The sequence below is a fragment of the Canis lupus genome, chromosome 11 (assembly GCF_011100685.1).
Source record: "Canis lupus familiaris isolate Mischka breed German Shepherd chromosome 11, alternate assembly UU_Cfam_GSD_1.0, whole genome shotgun sequence".
In the NCBI taxonomy this organism is placed as follows: domain Eukaryota; kingdom Metazoa; phylum Chordata; class Mammalia; order Carnivora; family Canidae; genus Canis; species Canis lupus.
In genome coordinates this window covers 18,859,772-18,879,060 of record NC_049232.1, presented here as the reverse complement: position 1 = coordinate 18,879,060, position 19,289 = coordinate 18,859,772, and the positions used below count along the sequence as shown (strand labels likewise).

The 19,289-nt window shown below is 38.8% G+C and overlaps 1 long non-coding RNA gene across 1 annotated transcript in view; it reads left to right on the top strand.

Moving 5' to 3' along the window:
- Nucleotides 1-14,252, top strand: part of LOC111097928 — a 30,852-nt gene extending 16,600 nt beyond the window's left edge. Inside the window, exons 3-4 of the long non-coding RNA XR_005366367.1 lie at nucleotides 2,163-2,278; nucleotides 14,144-14,252. This is a non-coding gene — a long non-coding RNA (uncharacterized LOC111097928). The remainder of the gene's footprint in view (nucleotides 1-2,162; nucleotides 2,279-14,143) is intronic.
- Nucleotides 14,253-19,289: the final 5,037 nt, after the last annotated feature.

Below are 19,289 nucleotides of genomic sequence, written 5' to 3'. Positions count from 1 at the left end.
ATGAAAGCCATTTGGCTGACAGTTGAGGGAAAGGACATTAGTATTAAAGGGGTTGAGGTTTACATTTTTGTTCCACTGAAGAATTTTGTGGCCCTGGACAAGCTATTTAATCTAATTTCTCACCCTTCTCTCTGGTAAAAACATGATGTTATTAATTTTATCTAGGAGTGTTCTGGAGAATAAAAGAAATAATAGCTAGGCAAAGCAACTGTGTTCTTGGCTTGGTACATAGGGAGCACAAAACAAATGCTAGTTGTATGGTGATATTCTGATTATGATTATTGATAAGCATGATGTAGACACCTAAAGGGATTAGATAGTGATAAATGATAATCAACACCTAGAATGAAAAATGTAAACCGTACAGCAAACATGTTCTCTGAACACAAGGCATGCTCTAGGCACTGTGCTGAATACATTAAGCATTTCATAGTTAACGACAACAAAAAATAGTAAATATGATCCATGATAGCAGTTTGGTAGAATAAAGTACAGGGATCTTTACTTGTTAAGAAATGAAAAAGATACTTGTGTTCTTTAAAAGTAGGTGTTCTGTGAAGGTTTTAATTTATATAGACTATGATCAACAAGAAAGTAAATGTTCACTAAACGTTGTTAAAAGGGTTTCTCTTGACATTAATCAATTATTTGAAGTCAGTAAATATTTAATATGTCAAATGTTACCCAGTTTTATAATTTCTCTGAGTAAAATAACTAGATAGACAGTACTTTGTTTTTTATAACAGATATAAAGAATTTCTTATTTAAAAATCTTTAATTTAGGGGCGCCTTGATGGTGCAGTCAGTTGAGTGTCAGACTTTTGGTTTCAGCTGAGGTCATGATCTCAGAATTGGGCTCAGCATGGAGTCTGCTTGAATTTCATTCTCCCTCTCCTTCTGCCCCTCCTGCTTGATAAATAAATAAGTAAATAAATCTTTAAAAAATAAAAATAGGGGGTCCTGGCTGGCTCAGTCAGTTAAGCATCTGCTTTCAACTCAGGTCATGATCCCAGGGTCCTGGGATCAAGCCCCATGTTGGGCTTCCTGCTCAGCAGGGAACCTGCTTCTCCCTCTACTACAGCTTATGCACTCTATCTCTCTCTCTCAATTTCTCTTTCAAATAAATAAATAAAATATTTAAAATAAATGAAAAATAAAAAAAAAAAAAAGAAAAATAAAAAAAAAAAAAAAAAAAAAAAAAAAATAAAATAAAATAAAATAAATGAAAAATAAAAAAACAAAAATCTTTAGCCTATTAAATAGGAAGACTTGTAGCTTTCTTTTTATTCAGTGAGAGTGCTTGCAAAAGAAGGGCATTAAGATTATAATTATTTGTATTAACAGTTATATCCTAATAAATTAAAAATATTTAAAGTTACCAAGATTGGTGGAAGTCTGCTAAACCCATGGCTAAAGAACAAAAAATATATGTCTTATCATCATTTTAGATTAATTCTGAAAAACAGCAGTGCGCCTTCAATGGTCAGAGAGGTTTTATCTTTGAGAAGGGAATATAACTTTCTTATAAATGGAAAAAGGCCATTTCAAATTTTCTTGCAGACTACTAACATCACATTACTGGACAATTTTGCTTTCATTGTGGCTAAAAGGTGAAAGGGAGAAAATAGATCTGGAAAATGCCAATAGGATCTTTCCAACTTCTGAAGTTGTAAAGCAAGTAGTAATCAATTCTTTCCTGATGGAACAAAGATTAAAGGCTTTTAAAACAGCTTTTTTTTTTTTTTTTTTTTTTTTTTTGGCTACAAAACATGTACTGTCAACAGACTCTTAAAGACTTCTGGAAGGTATGAGTGCTCCAAAATTTAAAGATGAATTATTTCAAATCAAATGAACCAGAATGGTGGAAGAGCATTTTGTCATGACTACTCTGATCAGTAACTCCTAATATTAAAAATTTTTGAGAAATATACTGGATTTGATCCATGTTATGTATTTCTTTAAATCAGGAGCAACTATTACAAATCTTTTAAATGAATTGTTTAAAATATTGAATGTTTATGAGTCTCTTCTTTTTTCAAAGAATTTTTAAAATTCACAGATCTTTAAGGTTAATATAAGCACTTAGGATATGTAGCAAATACTCTATTTTACATACATCATTCCATTTACTGTTCAATTCAACTGTTGTATTCATTTTACAGTGAGAAAGTTGGGACCTAAATGAGTAATGAGTCCAGGGATTACAGCTGGAAGATGTAGCTTATTAACTACAACAGCCTAACGCCAGAGCCCAACTTGAGCAATTAGAAACCAAACAGTAAGTTACCTTCACAGATTCTCCAACTCCTGCCGGAGAAAGTCAACTTAAGAGGTCTGAAGAAAGGCCCAGTAACCTACCTTTGTTACAGGTATAATAAATACAGTGTTGTTTGGTTTTGTCTTGTTTTCCCAGTGCTGTCTCCACCCAGTTTTGAGACCCTGGCTATAGGCCAATCACTTCTCCTTCCTAAACAGCTTATTAAAGTCTATACGAACCACCTCCCTTACCGGAGTTCATACTCTGGTCCACTAAATGCCCTCTAATTGCCCCAGGACCAAGTATCAGACGCAGCAGCCCCAATGCCCTGCAGCCTCTGAAATTATTTAAGTGAGCCAATCCACAGAAAAATCCAGCTAACCCCACCTCATTTGTGATAGGAGAGCATTCCTCTACTGCTGCGGTTTACTGTTACCCATGTAACCCCCTGCAGGACGAGGCTGGCAGCCTTCTCTTTTGAGTTCTGCCTTTCATCTATTCAAGAGTCAGTGTGCTGTGTCTCACCATTAGAAGAATCCTAGTCTTACAAAACAGTTGACACAGTGAGCAGGAGAGTATGGCCATAATCACTCTTGAATAGCCTCTTGGGGGTCTGCTCTTGGTTTACTAATTGGTTCCAAAGCAACCCAAGAGCAGCTTGAACAGGAACTTGAGCTTCACTTTAGCCTTGGTACCTTCATCTCTGTCTGCCGGTGGAGGTTGCTACATCTCTCTGTGGAAATATTCAACACAAGCAGTGTTCACTGGCTAAATCCCAGGGACTAGGGCAGTAGGAGGATGGGCCTCTTGAAGATCACTTTCCTGGGATCAAGACCTCTCATATATGACCTCATTAATTAACAAGTCGTTAACTCCACTACTTTTGCATTGGACAGCCCAATTCCACCTGTTCTTAAATCTAAAAAAAAAAAATAAGTAGTGCCTCACAGTGGATTACTAAGACCTGGAGGCTGTGGTCCCATTCATTAAGGCCCCAAACCCAATACCTAGTATTTTTAAAATTGCTAACCCCAGTATGCCTGGGTGGCTCAGTCAGTTAAGCATCTGACTCTTAGTTCAGGTCTTGATCTCAGGATCATGAGTTCAAGGGCCAACATGGAGCCTACTTAAAAACAAAAATCACCCCAAAATTACTAACCTTGTCTAAGCAACAAATGGTAAATATGTTAGTATTATAGATTTGACTGCTAAGTTCTGTTCAGCGCTTTTCAACAGCTTCTTAGTCACTGTCACCTTCATCTCTGAAGGAACACATTGTACTATTATTAGACTAGCACTGAGTACCTAAGCAGCCACGTCATCACACACAGTCTTGATAGACAAGATCTTAACTACATCCATCTTTCTTCAGGAATACAGATATGACATTGCATTGATGACAGCTCCTCCAAAGAGTATGGTTCCCATACTCATTAAAGACATACAAAAACACCATCTTTTAGTCCTTTATAGCTCTGGAGGCCACATATTCCTCATTTATAAATTTTGTTTAATCCCACTGATGTTGCTACTTATGAGTCAGAGCACTTTAAATGGGGCCTGCTCCTGCAAAAGGCTTTGGAATCTGTCTAAATTAAAATCAATAGGCATTCTGTCAATGCCCTCACAGACTTTGTCACTGTAGTTTTAGCAGCCTGTTCTCACACCTTCTAGAGTCTCTGGACATAAAATCAGATGTATCATTGGCCATGGTCCCTAGTGCACTTGGAAACAGGAGTGCACCATATTCCTGACTGATATTTATACAAAGGAGATCAAAGACAAGTCCTAGGAGGGCTTTTTATTTTTTTTTAGTTTTTAAAAGATTTTATTTATGTATTCATGAGTGGGGGTGCAGAGGGAGAGGAAGAAGCAGACTCGCAGTGGAGCTGGGAGCCCAATGTGGGACTCGATCCCAGAACCCTGGAATCATGACCTGAGCCAAAGGCAGACACTTAACTGACTGAGCCACCCAGGTGCCCCTAGAGGGCATTCGAAGCCTGAAATATGAGATTTAAAAAAATAGTAAGGGAACAGTTCAATTTACATTATTAATAATAATGATCCACATTTTTATTTTTATTTTTTTTATTTTGTTTTATTGGAGTTCGATTTGCAAACATATAGCATAACACCCAGTGCTCATCCCGTCAAGTGGTCAAGTGCCCTCCTCAGTGCCTGTCACCCAGTCACCCCAACCCCCCGCCCACCTCCCCTTCCACTACCCCTTGTTCATTTCCCAGAGTTAGGAGTCTCTCATGTTCTGTCACCCTCACCGGTATTTCCCACTCATTTTCTCTCCTTCCCCTTTATTCCCTTTCACTATTTATTATATTCCCCAAACAGTATATGAATGAGACCATATACTGTTTGTCCTTCTCTGATTGACTGACTTCACTCAGCGTAATACTATCCAGTTCCATCCACATAGAAGCAAATGGTGGGTATTTGTCATTTCTAATGGCTGACGAGGGATCCCTGGGTGGCGCAGCGGTTTAGCGCCTGCCTTTGGCCCAGGGCGCGATCCTGGAGACCCGGGATCGAATCCCACGTCGGGCTTCCGGTGCATGGAGCCTGCTTCTCCCTCTGCCTGTGTCTCTGCCTCTCTCTCTCTCTCTGTGTGACTATCATAAATAAATAAAAATTAAAAAAATATATTAATGGCTGAGGAATATTCCATTGTATACATAGACCACATCTTCCTTATCCATTCATCTTTCAATGGACACCGAGGCTCCTTCCTCAGTTTGGCTCTTGTGGACATTGCTGCTATAAACATCGGGGTGCAGGTGTCCTGGTGTTTCACTGCATCTGAATCTTTGGGGTAAATCCTCAGCAGTGCAATTGTTGAGTCATAGGGTGGCTCTATTTTTAACTCTTTGAGGAACCTCCACAGAGTTTTCCAGAGTGGCTGTACCAGTTCACATTCCCACCACAGGGCAAGAGGCTTCCCCTCTCTCCACATCCTCTCCAACATTTGTTGTTTCCCGTCTTGTTAATTTTCACCATTCTCACTGGTGTGAGGTGGTATCTCATTGTGGTTTGATTTGTATTTCCCTGATGGCAAGGGATGTGGAGCATTTTCTCATGTGCTTGTTGGCCATGTCTATGTCTTCTTTGGTGAAATGTCTGTTCATGTCTTTTGCCCATTTCATGATTGGATTGTTTGTTTCTTTGTTATTGAGTTTAATAAGTTCTTTACAGATCTTTGATACTAGCCCTTTATCTGATACGTCATTTGCAAATATCTTCTCCCATTCTGCAAGCTGTCTTTTAGTTTTGTTGACTGTTTCTTTTGCTGTGCAGAAGCTTTGTATCTTGATGAAATCCTAATAATTCATTTTTGCTTTTGTTTCCCTTCCCTTCATAGATGTATCTTGCAAGAAGTTGCTGTGGCCAAGTTCAAAAACTTGGATGTTGCCTGTGTTCTCCCCTAGGATTTTGCTGGATTCTTGTCTCACATTTAGATCTTTCATTCATTTTGAGTTTATCTTTTTGTATGGTATAAGAAAATGGTCTAGTTTCATTCTTCTGCACGTGGCTGTCCAATTTTACCAGCATCATTTATTGAAGAGACTGTCCTTCTTCCAGTGGACAGTCTTTCCTGCTTTGTCGAATATTAGCTGACAACAGAGTTGAGGTCCCCTTTCTGGGTTCTCTATTCTGTTCCATTGATCTATGTGTCTGTTTTCGTGCCAGTACCACACTGTCTTGATGATCACAGCTTTGTAGTACAACCTGAAATCCGGCACTGTGATGCCCCCGGCTCTGGTTTTCTTTTTCAATATTCTCCTGGCTATTCAGAATCTTTTCTGATTCCACACAAATCTTAAGATGATTTGTTCCAACTCTCTGAAGGAAGTCCATGGTATTTTGATAGGGATTACATTAAATGTGTAAATTACCCTGGGTAACATAGACATTTTCACAATGTTAATTCTTCCAATCCATGAGCATGGAATATTTTTCCATCTCTTGGTGTCTTCCTCAATTTCATTCAGAAGTGTTCTGTAGTCTTTGGGGTAGGGATCTTTTACCTCTTTGATTAGGTTTATTCCTAGGTATCTTATGCTTTTGGATGCAATTGTAAATGGGATTGACTCCTTAATTTCTCTTTCTTCAGTCTCATTGTTAGTGTATAGAAATGCCACTGATTTCTGGGCATTGATTTTGTATCCTGCTACACTGCCAAATTGCTGTATGAGTTCTAGCAATCTTGGGGTGGAGTCCTTTGGCTTTTCTATGTACAGTATCATGTCATCTGTGAAGAGGGAGAGTTTGGCTTCTTCTTTGCCAATTTGAGGGCCTTTTATTTCCTTTTGTTGCCTGATTGCTGAGGCCAGGACTTCTAGTACTATGTTGAATAGCAGTGGTGAGAGTGGACCTCCCTGTCATGTTCCTGATCTTAGGGGAAAGGCTCCCAGTGTTTCCCCAGTAAGAATGACATTTTCTGTGGGCTTTTCATAGGGGGCTTTTAAGATGCTGAGGAATGTTCCCTCTATCCCTATACTCTGAAGAGTTTTGATCAGGAATGGATGCTGTATTTTGTCAAATGCTTTCTCTGCATCTGTTGAGAGGATCATATAGTTCTTGTCTTTTCTCTTGTTGATATGATCTAACACATTGATTGCTTTACGAGTGTTGAACCAGCCTTGCATCCCAGGGATACAACCCACTTGGTCATGGTGGATAATCTTAATGTACTGTTGGATCCTATTGGCTAGTATCTTGTTGAGAATTTTTGCATCTATATTCATCAGGGATATTGATCTATAATTCTCCTTTTTGGTGGGGTCTTTGTCTGGTTTTGGAATTAAGGTGATGCTGGCCTCATAGAATGAGTTTGGAAGTATTCCATCCCTTTCTATCTTTCAGACGGCTTTAGTAGAATAGGTATTATTTCTTCTTCAAACGTTTGATAGAATTCCCCTGGGAAGCCATCTGCCCTGGACTTTTGTGTCTTGGGAGGTTTTTGATGACTGCTTCAATTTCCTCTCTGGTTATTGGCCTGTTCAGTTTTTCTATTTCTTCCTGTTCCAGTTTTGGTAGTTTGTGGTTTTCCAGAAATGCATCCATTTCTTTTAGATTGCCTAATTTATTGGCATATAGCTGCTCATAATATATTTTTAAAATCATTTGTATTTCCTTCGTATTGGTTGTGATCTCTCCTTTTTCATTCGTGATTTTATTAATTAGAGTCTTTTTTCTAATAAGGCTGGCTAATGGTTTATCTTTCTCATTAATTCTTTCAAAGAAACAACTCCTGGTTTTGTTAATCTGTTCCACAGTTTTTCTGGTCTCTATTTCATTGAGTTCTTCTTGAATCTTTATTAACTCTCTTGTTCTGCTGGGTGTAGACTTTGTTTGCTGTTCTTTCTCCAGTTCCTTTAGGTGCAATGTTAGCTTGTATATTTGAATTTTTTCCAGTTTTTGAGGAATGCTTGTATTGTGATGTATTTCCCTCTTGGGACTGTTTTGCTGTATTCCAAAGATTTTGAACGGTTGTATCTTCATTCTCATTAGTTTCCATGAAGCTTTTAAATTCCTCTCTAATTTCCTGGTTGACCCTTTCATCTTTTAGCAGGATGCTCTTTAACCTCCACATGTTTGAATTTCTTCCAAATTTCTTCTTGTGATTGAGTTCTAGTTTCAAAGCATTATGTTCTGAAAATTGTTCTGGACAATCCCAGTCTTTTGGTATTGGTTAAGACCTGATTTGTGACCCAGTATGTGGTCTATTTTGGAGAAAGTTCCATGTGCACTTGAGAAGAATGTGTATTCAGTTGCATTTGGATGTAAAGTTCTGTAAATATCTGTGAATCCATCTGATCCAGTGTATCATTTAAAGCTCTTGTTTCTTTGGAGATGTCATGCTTAAGATATCTGTCATTTACAGAAAGCACCGTGTTGAAGTCTCCCAGTATTAGTGTATTATTGTCTAAGTATGTCTTTACTTTGGTTATTAATTGATTGATATACTTGGCAGCTCCCACATTCGGGGCATAAATATTCATGATTGTTAGGTCCTCTTGTTGGATAGATCCTTTAAGTATGATATAGTGTCCCTCTTCTTCTCTTTCTACAGTTTTTGGGGTAAACTTCAATTTATCTGATATGAGGATTGCAACCCCAGCTTTCTTTTGAGGACCATTTGAATGGTAAATTGTTCTCCAACCTTTCATTTTCAGGCTGTAGGTGTCTTTAGGTCTAAAATGAGTCTCTTGTAGACAGCAAATAGATGGGTCTTGCTTTTTTTATCCCGTCTGAAACCCTGCGTCTTTTGATGGGATCATTAAGCCCATTCATATTCAGAGTTACTATTGAAAAGATATGTATTTAGTGTCATCATAATACCTATTCAGTCCCTGTTTTTGTGGATTATTTATTTGGACTTCCTCTTCTTTTACAGAGACCCCCTTAATATTTCTTGCAAAGCTGGTTTGGTGGTCACATATTCTTTCAGTTTCTGCCTATCTGCTCTTTATCTCTCCTTCTATTCTGAATGAGAGCCTTGCTGGATTCTTGGCTCCATGTTCTTCTCATTTAGTATCCTGAATATATCCTGCCAGCCCTTTCTGGCCTGCCAGGTCTTTGTGGAGAGGTCTGCTGTTAATCTAATATTTCTCCCCATATAAGTTAGGGATCTCTTGTCTCTTGCTGCTTTAGGGGTTTTCTCTTTATCTTTGGAATTTGCAAGTTTCACTATTAAATGTTGAAGTGTTGATTGTTTTTTATTGATTTTTTTTTTTTGGGGGGGGGCTTTTCTATCTCCTGGATCCGAATGCCTGTTTCCCTCCCCAAGTTAGGGAAGTTCTCAACTATGATTTGTTCAAATACACTTTCTGATCCTCTGTCCTCTTGGCATCCTCTGGAACTCCAATTAGACATAGATTTTTTCCTTCTGAGGCTGTCATTTATTTCCATTAACCTTTCCTCATGGTCTTTTAATGTTTTTCTCTTTTTTCCTCAGCTTCCTTCCTTGCCATCAACTTGTCTTCTATGTCACTCACTCTTTCTTCTACCTCATTAACCCTTGTCGTTAGAACCTCCAGTTTGGATTGCATCTCATTTAGTTGATTTTTAATTTCGGCCTGATATCTAAATTCTGCAGTCATGAACTCTCTTGAATCCTTTATGCTTTTATCCAGAGCCACCAGTAGCTTTAGGCTTGTGCTTCTGAATTGGTTTTCTGACATTGAATTGTAATCCAAATTCTGTAACTCTGTGGGAGAGAGTACTATTTCTGATTCTTTCTTTTGTGGGGAGTTCTTCTTTCTAGTCATTTTGCTCATTGCAGAATGGCTAAAATGAGTTGTACTGGAAAAGGAAGGAAACAAAAGAGAGAGAGAGAAAAAAAAAAGGAAAAACAAACAACAAAAAAACAAGGTGGGGTATCCTCTGTTTTTATATATTGTAAATCCCTTGACTTCTCCTGGAGCTTTCCAGCACTGCTCGGTCAAGAACTTGCTCTTTCCATGTCCTTCCAGCTGGTCTTCTGGGGGAGGGGCCTGCTCTGCTGATTCTCAGGTTGTGCACCTATGCCAGTGCACGGTTCAGTGGGAGCTGTTTACCCCGTGAGGCCTCTGTTCCCTGGTGGCCCCTCTCCATCCCAGGCACAGGGTGACAGCAGGAGGAACAATACCCCTGGCTATGGCCAGCTCTCCAGCTCTGGCGTCATCTTCCTCAGTAACTACTACAGCTCCCGGTGCACACTGGCCTCAATTCTCCGGCGGCGGCGGCACCGATCTGCACAGCTTGGGGGCGCCAGGTGGCAGGAGGGTCCTCGCTGTCCTGTGCCCTTCCGGGCTCCGCCTGTCCAGGGAGAGCACAGGATCCTGGGCTGTGTCCCCCGGCATCCTGGACTCCGGGGCCTGTGCCGCTGGAATGGCTCTTCCGGGAGCAGCCCCCTCCACTCGGAGCCGCCGCCTGAGCTTCCCCCCAGGATCCCCTGGGCACGTGCTCCAGCCCTTTACCGAGCTCGGCCCGCGGGGGTGTGGCACGCTCTCCCCAGGGACACACTTCCTCTGTTAGTGACCCCTAGAACCTGGAGGCTCCACTGGCCCTCCTGGGATCCTGCCAGAGTTCCCTGCGAGCACCTTTTCCTCCGGGAAGAATATGGTGTGGATTTTTTTTTAATTTTTATTTATGATAGTCACAGAGAGAGAGAGAGAGGCAGAGACACAGGCAGAGGGAGAAGCAGGCTCCATGCACCGGGAGCCCGACGTGGGATTCGATCCTGGGTCTTCAGGATCGCGCCCTGGGCCAAAGGCAGGCGCTAAACACTGCGCCACCCAGGGATCCCTATGGTGTGGATTTTTAAAGTTCTTGCTTCTCTGGGACTGGGCTTTCCTGTCCTGGGGGCTTTCCCCATACCCCCTTGGATTTATTTATTTATTTCCGTTTTCCTACCTTGTTAGAAGTGCACTCTTTTCTCTGTAGCATTCCAGCTGTTCTCTCTTTAAATCTCAGGTGGAATTCATAGGTTTTTCAGAATGATTTGAAAGTCATCTAGGTAAGTTGGTGGGGATAGGTGACTTGGGGACCCTACTCTTCCACCATCTTGCCCTGCCCTAACAAATTTTTATTTTTTTAAGTGTAACTTTATATGAGAGAATATAGCTTAGAGAGAATAGGTACAAATATATTAGCAGAAAGACTCTGATATTGTAAGAAATGAAAAAGGCCTACATTAGGAAAACAACAGTGGGGCTAGAAAGCAGTAATGGTTCAGAGACAGATTCTTATCAACTGAATATGAGATTTGAAGTTCTATCTCTGAAATATTAGATATTTAATATGAGAAATAGCATAACTAATGACAACTGTCAATCACAGTGGAAGAACTAAGACTCTTTTCTAAGCTTGTTGAATTGTTTCAGCTCCAGGATTCTGTTCTGTTGAAAAAGAGGAGGATAAGTTCCTAAAATAATTGCCAAGATGAGATATTCTGTCAAACTTGGCCAAGTGGAGGCAAAACAACATTTGATACAGTTAGAAAAGAAAAAAAAAGGGTAGTGATTCATATACCTCATTATGTAACTTCTTTTGAAGAATTTATCTTAAACCACTAGATTTATCAATTAGGAGGTCTTTGCTAGCATGGTAAAATTAGTTTCAGTATGATGTGCTGCTTTGGTGGCAAGTGGGGAATGTTAGGCTAGGCATTTTGTAATGTAGAGTACACTGCTTTTTAATTAAGGTTGATGGTGCAGGGCAGGTGAGGTGATAAAAGGTGGGACAAGAGGAATTTTACTTTGATTGTTTGCTTAGGACTTATTTGAAAATGGAGAGGAAAAAAGCCATAAGAAAGGTAAGTAATTAAACATAGATGAAAATTATATCCCAGGAGAAAGTATCTGTTATACAGGATTTTTAATCCATCTATCAAATTTTAATCTATATCATGAATCCTACTGTAACTATATGAAATAATTTTAGAGAAAAGTCTAGAGAATTATAGCTGACTCTTGATTCGAATTTCAAAAAACTATAATGCAGGTAGGATAATATATAAAAGCAGTCAGAAATATTTTGGTGAATAATCATTTTGATTGCTCTGAAGTGATTCAGATAACCAACAAAAGATTTCACTGATGTATTTAAGAATCACTGGCAAAGAAAAAAGTTAGTATTTTTAAAAAGTAAGCATAACGGTAGAAACTGAGTCATTGGCTTGAATTATTAACTAAAGAAACAGATTGAAGTTGGTGAAGCAAAATGGACTATTTTAAAATGCATTAATACATTGCTGCTGCTGAAAGAACTGAATTCATATGTAAGGGCCATAGAATATTTTTAGGAAATCAGTACTACCATTTAATCAGAAGAAAATAAAAGGTGAATAGCATTTATAACTATGTGGAAGGAAGAGAAAAGAATTTGGCAAAGCGAAGAAAGGAACCATTTAAACCAAGTTTAGAATGAACACAGCATAATGATAGAAAAGCAAAGAGAGGAGCACCTGGGTGGGTCAGTGGTTAAATGTTCAGCTCTTGATTTCAGCTCAGGTCATGATCTCAGGGTCGTGAGCCTGAACCCTGCCTCCGGCTACACACTAAGCGTGAAACCTACTTAGAATTCTCTCTCCCCTTCTCCCTCTACCTTCCCTCTCCACCGCTCGCATACCTACTTGTTTTCTCTATTAAAAAAAAAGAAAAAGGAAAAAGAAAGAAAAGCAAAGAGACAAGCCAGGGAGAGTTTAATAGACAGGATAGTGTTTAGATTAGTGGTTTTCAACCAGGGATGATTTTGCTTCTCAAGGGACATTTTGCAATGTTTGGAGACTTTTTTTGGCTGTTATAACTGGACAGTACTACCAGGGTAGAGGGTAGAGAGGGTAGTGGGTAGAGAAGGTAGTTTTGCTGCTAACCACCCTACAGTGCACAAGATAGGCTGCTACAACCAAGAATTATCCAGTCTAACATGTCCATTGAGCTAAGGTTGACAAAGCATGGCTTAGATAAATTAGAGTTTGGTTTCTTGTAAAAGGAAGCAAAGAACCACCATACTGTTTGATCAGCTGGTGACAGAACGAAATCATGATAAGAGTGCCCAGACTAAAAGTAAGGTGGAGAATGGTGGGTAAGGGCATGAAAGCTGGGAGCAGGGAAGGTCCCTGCAGGTGTGAGGAAATGCTGAGGATGTCTGGGATGATATCCTGGGAACCAAAGAGGAAGAGCTCAACACAAGGGATACTCTGGAAAAAAAAAAAAAAAAAAAAAAAAAAAGAAACTCACAGAACTTGAAAATAATTGGTTCTATGCTACAGAGGTAAAGACAATGTTTCTTATATTGAAAATGGGGAGAGTGTTTTTTAAACCTGAGTCCATGTATGGTTGATTTACCTTCAAATTTATCCTCTATCAGCTAACAAGACTCTCAAGTCTCTCAGTATTTCTAACCTAGCTCTTTTATTGTTATGTCCTTTTAAGTGCTTGGACAAAGACATTCTAAACTATTCCATTTCTTGGTTTCTTTTTCTTTTTAATTTTTGAATATGTAATATTTTTACAAAATTCTTAAAAAGGCACAGAAAAGTATATAGCAAAAAGTGTCTCTCTCGGCTATGTTTTCCAGCTGACTGATTTCCAGCTGACTGATCAACCATTGTCTCTGAAGTTTCTTATATATCCTTGCAGGGACTTTTTTTTTTCTCCTTATTAATTCAACCAAGAGATTCCTGTAGTATTAAATCAGTAACAGCTACTCAACACTAAGATAGTTCTTATTTGTGGAGAATAACATTTACAAAAAAAAAAAAAAAAGCATGTTTCGACCGTGTGAATGTGGGTAAAGAAACAAACCATGAAATAAGGACTTAAATAAATACTATTCTTACCCCTGTTTCTATGTGCAAAGAAATGGACATAAGGGAAAAGCACTGCTACAACTGAAGAGTAAAATAGAACTTTCTTTTGCTAGGAAGTCTTAGTCAATGAATATATTTCCAACACAAGTAAAATGCTGAATAACGGGCTCACAGTAAGTTGTCAGAGAGTATGTGACAAGACAAGCAGCCCAAATGATTTATTATCTGAGTTAGAAGTCAAACTGACAATCCCTGGAGAACTTTGACCAAAGACTCGACACATATCGGCTACTAAGATAGATTGAAACTAACTGAGAATAAACTACGAAAATTATTTAATGGTCTAAAAGGTGTTGCTGTGTTAAGATTACATAATTTTTAAAGTTAAAATATGTTATTAAGAGAAGACTTGTATTTAAAGGTTATGACATGAAACTATCAGAAGTACAAGCACAAAGATTCCAATATTTCTTCTCAACAAAGAGGAAATGGGAGAGTTTAGTGTAAAGTTGTATATATGCTTTTTTAAAAGCATGGCTGTCTAAAACAGTTCACTTGCTAAACAAATATTTTTTCAGCTCCTGCTGGTGTTTGGACTGATACAGGTGCTGTGAGTCCAGCAAAGTATGAAGCAAAATTCCTGCGGTCATAATGCTTATATTGAGTGAGAGAGAATGGAGATAGGAGGTGAGCAAAGTGGGCTATAAATAAATGCAAATGCAAAAGATCATTCCCTTGGAATTCCCTTAGACCTTGTGTAGATGGACGAGGAGTACTCCTTAGTCCCTACTTTGTTTACTTCTTTTTCCTACAAGAAGAATCATATTCAAAGTGGAAAGGCTAAAGAACACATCATACAGAGCAAATCAGAGGTCAGGAAACATGAAGCTATAAGTTAGAAATGAACTTCCCCCAAAATCATATTTCAGAGTACCGGAAAGATATGCATATATAATTACAAATCATTAGCTATTTTTTTTTAAGTTTTATAAAGATAAAGGAAGCTCCATAAAACTGGTCAGAAGTTTCTAAAGTAGGATTAAAAAGTGGTTTCATTAAACTTTGGATCAATGTGTTAATTACTGATCCCTGAGAGTACTCTAGAACCAAAAAAATTTTTTTAAGATTTATTTATTCATGAGAGAGAGAGAGAGAGAGAGAGAGGCAGAGACACAGGCAGAGGGAGAAGCAGGCTCCATCCAGGGAGCCCAATGTGGGACTTGATACCAGGATCCCAGGATCACGCCCGAGCCAAAGGCAGACACTCAACCGCTGAACCAACCAGGTGTCCTTAGAACCAAATATTAAATAGACTGGTTCTAAATATTTTTGTAAAGGATGTATTTATTGATCACTGAGCTATCAATGGATTAACTGTGGCTAAGGAATCTAAATTAGGGAAAATATCTTGAAATGTTTGATTTTGATTTATCAAAACATCTGCAAAAATTTCTCCTGAAACTTCAGGGCACAATAGAGAAATACGGCTTTTGATGTACATGTTTCAACTCACTAGAGTGACAGACCAGAACTAAGAAAAAATTTAGTAGATGTGTGTATAAATTTTGGCTTTAAAGAAACCTTGGATATATCTACATGGAATTAAAACATAGTGACAACTCAAATCCAACATTTTTTCTGCTATAATTAGGAAGAAATAACCAAACAGCATACAACTCTTGAAGGAAGTACATAATACCACTTATGAAGTCATCTTGCAAGTAAAAACTAAACTGAATCTAGTTTTCTAGTTTTTTAGGAAAATTCGCATAAAAAATTCTAGGAAAATAATTGTATTTCAGCTAGTTTTTGTGAAAACTAGTATTTATAACTAATCAGCAGAGACCAGATAAGGAGGCTGAGTGGACGACCATTTAGGTAATTGCTCCTGGGAACATGCCCATTAGCCATCTGGAAAGCTTCCGAAACAGCTGGTCAGACAATCTGAAAGAAGTTAACTTGTGGAAATGAAACTGGTGAGTACGTGTTTCAATAATAATTTGGTTTGCAATAGTGACCGTGATTAAGAGTTGCCTTCACTCAACATTTTACCTCAGCTCACATTTTCTCTTGAACTTCCACTGTGGCTTTTGATACCACACCACTAATGACCTCCAATGGTCAATTTTCTGTCCTCATCTTACCTGACCTATCAGTAGCATCTGCACATTTGATCACATCTTCCTCCTGAAGACACTTTCTTTATTTGGCTTTTGGACTTCACTCTTTGTTCTTCTTCTGCCTCCCAGGGCATTTCTTCTTAATATCCTTTATGGAATACCCTTTTCCTTCTAAATCTCTAAGTATTAGATTTGCCTAATACTCCTCTTTTCCCATTACTTACTCTTCATCAGCCCATGTCTTCAAAATACCTTCCACATCTGACAACTTATCACCACTATGACTATCCCAGTAGCCATGTTACCACTATACATCACCTGCATTACTATAAATGACTTTTTTTTTTTTTTTTACTATAAATGACTTCTAAAGAGGTATTCAGCTTTCTCTATTCTACAGCAGCCTATTCTCAACACAGAAGCCAGAAGAATTCTTTAAAATTACATCCTATCATGTGACTCAGGTGCTTAAAATCCTTCAACTAAATTTACCTCTAAGATAAAATTCACAGTTCTGTCTCTAAGGTGGCGATTACTTTCCTGCCCTCCTTTCACATCACTCTCCCTGGCCCTCACACCACCCTGGTCTCCCTGCTATGCCCTAAATTCCCCATACATGGTATGATCCCACCCCAGAGCCTTTTTACAGGTTCCCTCAAACACAATTCTTTATCAAATAACACTCACTATCACTTCTTTTCAATTGCCTACTAATTCTTCTTCATACCACTTAGAAATAATTGAACTAACATAAGTTTGTGTGCTTATGATCTACCTCCCCTCATTAGAAGGTAGACTTTACGAACATATCATCTTTGTCTCTTTTTTGCTCTGATGTATCCTAGCACAAGCAAGATGTCAGGCATGGAAAGAAGCTCAATGGATATTTGTTGAATTAAGTGAAACAACAAAATGAATAGCAGAATAAAGTAATAATCCCAATATATCCTGCTCTGATCAAAACTTATTCAGAGTATTTTATTTAGTATTTAGCATCATGTTTTAAGAACACTGGAAAGGTAACACCAGAGGAGGTAGGCAATGGTGTCAGGAGTTGAACTCTGTCCCCCTCCAAAATAAAATGTTCAAGTCCTTCCCCCCCTCCAAAAGAGGATACGATCATATTTGGAAATTGAGTTGTGGTAGATGTAATTAGTTCACATGATATCATAATGGAGTAGATCCCTGCTCCAGGATGACTGGTGTCCTTGTGAGAAGACATCTTTATGAAGACATACAGAGGAAGAATGCCACATGATGACAAAGGGAAAAATTGGCACTATGCAGTTATAAGCTAAGGAACATGAATGTTTGCTAGTAAAACACCAGAAGCTAGGAAGAGGAAAGAAAATATTCCCCTACAAATTTTAGGAGGAGCAGGGCCGTCCTGACGGCTTGATTTTGGACTTCCAGTCTGTGAGACAATAAATTTCTTTTGTTTTTAGCCACTCATTTCGTAATACTTTGTTATGGCAGCCCTTGGATATTAATACAAATGTAAGTCTAGGGACGCCTGGGTGGCTCAGCAGTTGAGTGTATGCCTTCAGCTCAGGGTGTTGATCCTGGGGTCCTGGGATCAAATCCCACATCGGGCTCCCTGCATGGAGCCTGCTTCTGCCTCTGCCTGTGTCTCTGCCTCTCTCTGTGTCTTTCATGAATAAATAAAATCTTTAAAAAAAAACAAAAACAAATGGTAAGTCTAGAAAAGCATGTTTTTGAGGAAGACACCTTTCACCCAGAAAAACAAACAAATAAACAAACAAACAAACAATGCTTGCATGAGAAGTATGATTCTAAGCAAACATTCACAAGCAATGTTAAGTGCCTTGGGGGAAAATATATGGAAAAGTATGTATACTATTGGAGTATCTTTGGAGGACATATCTTAGGTTATATATTAACTGGAATGATATTTCAAAGAGTTGTAAAACATCTTGGTTTACAGCTTGAGAAAGAGCTAGATACGTCTGGTCACATCTGGTAAATAGCCATAGAGGATGTGCCAGATGCTTATGTAAATAGAAGCTGAGAATTCTGCTGGCAAAGAACTCCAGTGGTACACAAGGCTTAAGTTCAAACACTTCTGTATAATTCTGGAAAACTATCCAGTTGGAACCAAAATATTCAGCATTCAGGAAGTACTGAAGAACCTCCAAGGGAAAAAAGTCTCAAGGAAATGTAACAAGGCATTCTGGGGGTGTGGGTCCATTAGTTAGGGTTCAAACAGAGAAAAACTGCTGTGAGCAATACAGGATGAGGGCTGCTGTGAGAATTAGATCTTGCACAACTGTGGGAGCTGGAGAAGAAATCTATGAAAAGCTGTTGCTTCTCTGACTCAGAGATGCTTAAGTGGTAGGTCTGAATTTCTTTGAGGTCAGCAAGAAAATACAGTGGCAAGTAGGGGAGAGGAAGGATAAACTAAGGCTTAGAACCCACAGCAACAAACTGGAATCACAAGGTCAAAATTTAACACTATCTATCTCTCACCAATGACCTCAACCACATTGGAGATCTTCAGAAGAGGGTACTCTGCATTACAGAATGGCATATGTGCCTGTCCCAGAAGCAGAGAATCTGGAGGAGATGTGGCAGGAGCTGCATAGAGGGCCAGGACTTGAGACACGAGGCCCTACGAACTAGTTCCTAACCCAGAATTTCATAAGGTGCCAATAAACTTAGAAATCAAGATCGATGGTGTTTTAATATAATACTATAAAAGACAAAATTAGTGCCAAAAATCTGTTAACAAAATATCAACATTTTAAATAAAGACATTGAGTATCCAACACAGATTAGGGCAAGGCTGCTGAGGCTGAGTTATCCAAGGGCAAGGTCAGATCCTGTATTTTAACAACATAAGTGTTAATAGCATACATTTTTGGCAATATAGCAGGATTCTTTTTCAAGAGAACCCAGACTCTGAGTGGCTGAATTAGTCTAAGTTTGGGGAGTGTCTGAAGGGATTTAATTTAGACTTCTGTTGACCAAATGAGAGACTGGTTATTCAAATCAAGTAATACTTCAGTAATTTGCCTCATATATTTCAGTTCTAGGGGCAGCTTAATCAATCAGCCACCATCAACAATCTCTGTGGATCAAGCCGTGCAACTTACTCCTCCTCTGTTGCCTGTTATAGTAACTGTACCCAACTTGCTTCTGGCACTTCCTGCCACCACTTGGCTTCTAACACTATGTGATCCTATCATCCCACTGAAATCATGCCTTACATTTGATGACAGCAGTGTCCAATGTCATTTCTTGACTAACAAAAGCTATGACAGAGCCAGTCCTTCAGGGATACTAAGGTTAATTTCTCACAACTGTGAAGACACATTGCTCTCTGACCCTTCTGCAAGAAATAGCTAGAAGTTGTATACATAACTCAAATGATAAATCTACTTTAGAATTCTAATATTCTTAACCCTTGAGATACCTTCCTCTATGTTATACCAAATAACATGTGACAATTCAACTTTTTTCAGTTTGGGACAACTGTGGATCCAAGTTTTCTTCAGTCAACCAGTTAAGGAAAATGCCAGAGCCACTCCAAGCTTTGGAAACTGACACATTAAATCCAGAATCTGTTTAGTGCATCCATGTTTAC